At 27.2% G+C, this 6227-nt stretch overlaps 1 protein-coding gene across 1 annotated transcript in view; it reads right to left on the bottom strand.

Annotated features, from left to right (window-relative positions):
- Nucleotides 1–6227, bottom strand: part of LOC105625833 (inactive rhomboid protein 1) — a 141611-nt gene that overhangs the window by 36622 nt on the left and 98762 nt on the right. The gene's annotated exons all lie outside the window — the stretch shown is intronic.

Here is a 6227-nt window from a genome sequence, read left to right as displayed (position 1 = left end):
GAGAGAGAGAGAGAGAGAGAGAGAGAGAGAGAGAGGGGGGGGGGAGGGTTATTCTTAACTTATAGATTGTGATCGAGCTGCGTATTCTAACCCATTTTTTCTGGTGAAAAAAATTTCATTGAAATTATTTCAAGTTTTGAAACATTTCAGCGAAATTGCTGAAAATTTGCTGAACTTTCACTGAAAGCGTGAATTTTTCAGTTAACATACTGAAAAATCATTGAAACTAAACTAAAATTACTCCGAAATTTCTCTGAAATTTTATTGTAATTTCTTTAAAATTTTTGCTAAAATTTTTCAGAAATTTTGCTAAAAATGAATTTTTTAATTAAAAATTAAACTGAAATTTTTTTAAAATGCTGACATTTTGTTGAAAAGTGTTCCAAAACGTGAAATAATTTTAGCAAAATTTTTTCATCATGGGCTGAAAACAAGATAGAGGTTATTTTTCTTTACGGAGAATGCGGCCACAATCATCGTGCAACAGCGAGACGTTTTAATAAAATTAATCCAGAACATCCAATAAGTCACGTTTACATTCAGCAGCTTGTAACAAAATTTCGAGAACACAAAGTGTTAAAAATCGGCCACGATATGATAGACCAAAGGTGGACGATGTCAGAAATGGAAATAATAAAGGTCGTGTAAATTGTGCGAATGGTCAAACGTTAAATAATAACTTATTAATGAAAACTTAGTAATGAAAACAATATTCCCAAAAGTATATAATAAATCCAACATATTGAAGGCAAGAACAAATAGAATTTTTCAAACTTTGATAAAGAATAACTCTAACGAATCAATGTATCAATCTCCTCACAGAACTAAAAACTTTTTTTTTAATGCTCTTCCAAATGATATGTCACAATAGGAGAGGAGGAGGGATTCCATTTGAAATTTTTTAATTGGAGTGCGTTTAGATTCCCACCTGAGTGCGATCCAGGCATTATGTTATTTTTGTTTCACATTCAATGAGCAATAAGAATAAAAAAACACCTAGGTACTCGAGTGGGAATCTGAACACAGTCATGATGAATGGAAATCTCCCCAACCTCCTTAAAAGAGTAGTTCCTCGAAATAATCGAACACATATTTCATGGTTTTATATAATTTTGAACTATTTCCAAAATATAGGGGTGGTAACAGATTTTACAGACATCCTGTATATAGTAATAAAAGTGTAACTGTTTCCAGTAAATTTAAAGAGATGCTGAAGTGATGGCCGAACTCGACTGATGTCGATAGTACAGATTTAAAAATTTCCAAATAAAAAGAGTCGTAATAGTGATCTTTAATTCATTTCTTATATTATCGTTTTATCTAACTTAAATACAGTACATACATCTGTCCTTATCTAACATATTACAACGCCATCTTTTATAAGATCGAGCATCTATTTAACACAATCACAACTTTGTTTATCAATTTGAGTCTTCGCTCAGCATTACACATGTAATTTGTAGATCAATATAATTTTATTTTTTAAGCTTTAATCTTAATTTTATTAAGCTCAATATTGCTCATTTACGTAATTCGAATGCTGCACTGTCATTTTGTCCATATGAGCTATAAAACTTTTGTATTAAGGATACATCTATGTCACAGGTGACAGCTCTACGAGTTGAAAAAGTTCCTAACTTTTTTCGACTTTATAAAATCCACTGCAGCATCTCTTCCAATTCTATTTTAATTTTGTAAAAGGATTTTTTATTCCGTTCAGTAAATTCAGAGATTTTTATCGATCTGCAATGTGTCGATAATTTGGTTACTCCAGCATTCTTTAAGTTTACATTAATTACACAGGTCCACAAAAAAATACTCTGATAAAAAATAATAGAATAAGATAGATAAAAAGTACAAATCTGACATAAAAAAATTTACTTTGGATGGTCCTATTTTTATGTCAGATCATATTCAGCGATTCAAAATACATAAGAATAGCTGGATCTTCCTAGCACAGGGTACTTTTTTTTGTGGGCCTGTGTTATTATGTGTCGTTAATTACTAATGATATAATGATTTCAATAATTGCGCACAAATTGTTCATCAAATTGATTGCGGATATTTTCATCGATGCTGAAAAGTCAAAATAATTCATTCGATAAAAGCTTAAAATGCTCGGAATAGTATGTCTTAATGTATAAAAATGATTATAAGTGACCGTGAATTTTTCGCTCGATTTAAAATTGACTTCGACCGCGACAATGCTTTCTAGGCTCTCTCTCGCGCATGAAGTATTTTACTGGGTCATCATGTACGAAAGGAAGGCATATATTTTCCTGTGATAAATGCTCCAGTCGTTATCCGACTAGTTCAAGTTAAGTGGTAAGTTTTGAAATATGGCCGACCAACTGTCCGCGCATAGTCTGTAAGAAGAATACATCGTGCAACGCGTGCGTATGCAGATATATTGTTTGATGAATTTAAATAACCAATCGAAAGACCGAAAAAGGTAAATTCGAACATATTTCGAGATAATTGGCAATGCATTGTTCAAGTGTCGGCGGAAAACGATATGAGAATACAATTCGATTTATTGTTATCGTTCATGTTTGTTTTGCAATAAAGTATTTTTTTTTATCTATTTCATCAATTATAAAACATTTTTATTTTACAGTTAATTTTAAGAAGATATATATTTTAGAATTTTGCTCGTATAAATATCGACATACATAAATATCATATTTATTATCGTGGAGAAATTATATTCTACAATACATGTAATTTATAAATATTATTTTATGTATCTTTTAAACAAATTAATATTTTTTAATAATTTTATTTTATATATTGTTCAAGATATATAGAATAAACGTATGTAACGTCAAATTAATTCACTGCGTAGTTAAAAAAACTTTTTTCGTAAAAAAATATTCTTTTTTGTGCAATAAAAAATAAAAAGCCCCTTAAAGAAAGAGTGTACTTGAAAATAGACAAAATATCAATTTATTATTTTTTAGATTGCTTTTTGCGTGTTTTAAATTGTATAAAATGGTTTTTGTATATACCTTGTGGTTATAAAGCATTTCCACTCCGTACCGAATTGAAGAGAGAGTATAATCGCTGAATTAATAACACAAGTCTACAAAAAAATTGTTTTTATACTGAAAACGAAATTGATATTTCATGTAGATATTTTATTGTTAAAAATAAATTTGATCTCTAAATTTATGTATCACGTCAGGATTTCAAGAACAATTAAGTTATACCGTTCATAAAAAAACAGAGGATATTCTGAATAAAAAAAAAATAAATAAATAAAAACATTTCAAAAACAAAACAATTCAAAATAAAATATGCTGGACTAATCTATATATATTTTAAATAAATTTGTCTCAAAAATATGATTGCGCGCCGATTACTTTCCACACAATCTATTCGCAATATTAATAATACTTTAAAAATTTAATTTAATCCTCCTGGTATTATAAATCTTATAAAGAACTTATTATGAAAAATATTAACTTGTCCGAAATTTAAACTTGGATCTCCTATGCGGTCATGCTCACCATTCAATCATCGAAACCTTCGCAATATTCTTCGCAATAACTAATATGTGTAGAGAGTTGAAAGGCAGAATGCACATAATATTAAAATATTAGAAACAACAACATTCATTTGAATAAATCAACTAGTATAGTCAAAGTTATATAATAACTTTTATTTAAAATACATGTGGAAGTATTAATTCAATATTTAATTAGCACTTCTCGTATTTAATTGATTATATAAACGGTTCTGTTTCTAATTTTAATATTTGTAAAATATTTGTAAATATGTTTTAAATAAAATATATGGTTTAAAGAATGAAAAATCAGTTTTCGAAAAAAATTGATATTTTAAGGCTCATGAAAATCTTTGCCAGAAATAAAATTATGATTTCTATTATGTAATATTAGGTGTAATAAAAAGAAATCCATTATTTTTGCATGAAATTGAATGGAAAAATAATGGATTTCTTTTTACTATACCTAATATAATTCTTCTGATTATTCTACACATAAAAGCACATATAGCTCGGAAATCTCCAATAATTTTTTAGTATATCTTGACATAAAATATTTTATATTTCATGTCAAGATATACTAGAAGAAAGTATTAATTTATTGATAACTCTGCTTTTAATACTTTTATACGCAAGATAACCAAAATCATATTAATTAAAAAAAAATCACATAATTTCGTTTAAAAATAGCGATAATTTTCATGTAATCTTAAAAAAATCAATCCTTTCAAAATTTGATGTATAATATGACCCTGTAATTAATTTATGATATCTAAAGATTCTATTTAAGATGGTTTTTAATACAAGAAGACCATAAATATTGGTTATAAATTTTTATATTTTATAAAGAGCGAAAAAAATACTGTCATGATTCCTTTGATATTAATAATATATAATAAGCAGAAATTAAAGTGATTCACGATGCTTTGCGTTTCTATTAAATTTTACCAGCGCAACCTTTTTTTTTACAAAAATATCAAAGAATGTCTTCAGCATCAAACATTGAATAATAACACAAGCATACAAATATTACGAATTAACAACAGGAGTCAATTCTTCGAACGATTTCCTGGAATTTATTAAAGCAGAAATTACAAAATTTTACTTACAAAAATTTAATTACGTATATTCTTAAGAATATTACAAATTATTATTTTTAAAAACGTAACATAAATTAATTTAGAGATCCGTTTTAAAGCATTCAAAAATGTACACGAAGAACTTAATTCCGATTCAACATAAAATACAGAAAGAAGACAAAAAATGTCCTTAATTACAAAAGTCAACAGCGATATATGTACAAAAATGACTCAGGCAAGTATGAAAAATCATTTATTACAACTGTCTAAATGCCTGAAAGAAATTGAATTCGTAATTTAGCTGAATAGTTGGATGATCAACAAATAACAAACAAAATTCTTTTAAACTTTTATTTAATTTGTCACATAATTGTGCGGCTTATATTGTAGCTCCTTGTATTTGCCTAAATTTGAAATAAATAAAGAAAAAGAGTATAAATTACTACAAAGAATGTGAGGTTAGGTTGTTAAAATCTTTGAAGCGGTTGTTTGTAAAATTATTTTTTATTTTTAGGTTTTTTTCCTAGAGAAAAAATGTTATATAAATGAACATATTTTATATATAAGTATATATAAGTATATATAAGTATATATAATTGTATATAAAATATGTCAATTTTTTATATAATTATGTATAATTATATATAATTTTATATAATTATATATGTATAATTATATATGAAACATTTTTTCCCGGATCTTGACAGACTGAACCGATTTTTATAGATTTTTAAAATTCTTTTTACTGGACTCTATCATTTAACCGTTCGCTTTTAAAAAAATTATAATTTTATCAAAAACTATGAGTAATTAAAATTGCAAAAACTAACTTTTTCATAATTAAAATTCGAATAGAAAATTTAAAAGAAATTTAAATTAATCCAAATATAACTGTGTAATTGAAAGAAATAGAACAAACATATGACGAAATATATTAAACTAGATAAGAAAAAATACAATCGGAGATACTTTCAATTTTGCAATTGCAAGTCCTCCTCTTTAATTAACTGTCACGATTTAACAATATTAACATAAATATTATGAATTATTTTATCATCGTGCTTCTTACATAACGATTAAAAAAATAATTGAATATAAATATATTAAATTTACAGGAATATTTATCTACTTTTTTCCATAAGCAATTATAATATTTGTAATAAAATAGCATAATATTTGTAAAATAATCGCGAGTGATGAAACACCTAGATAATTCGAAGATGAAATTTCGTTTTAGAAGAGGAGCAGGGGGGAGGGGACGCAAAGTTGGCGCGAGCGGAAATAAGCTCTTCTGGCGTAAACTGAAACCGAAGTTACGTAATGGGGCGACAGGCGTGCGGGTCGCTCCACTTTTATGACTGGAATATTACTCTACTTTGGCTAATCTAAACTTTAGGGTTAATGTAATGTAATTCATTTAAGGCGGTTTACACCCAGCCGGCTAATTTTGTCGCGCGACTGCACTGAACCCGTGATCCTAATAAATTCATCCACTTGAACTTATGTATATTATTACTTATATGTATAAATGTATGTATGTATATATATATATCGTAATAACTTCGTATAGCATACATTATACGAAGTTATACGAGCTAAAGGATACGATATAGGAAAATCAACGCTTAACAACAGAAAGACAA

Source organism: Atta cephalotes, assembly GCF_000143395.1.
Source record: "Atta cephalotes unplaced genomic scaffold scaffold00003, whole genome shotgun sequence".
In the NCBI taxonomy this organism is placed as follows: Eukaryota; Metazoa; Arthropoda; class Insecta; order Hymenoptera; family Formicidae; genus Atta; species Atta cephalotes.
The sequence above is the reverse complement of the archived record's forward strand: the minus strand, read 5'-3'. Positions and strand labels throughout refer to the sequence as shown.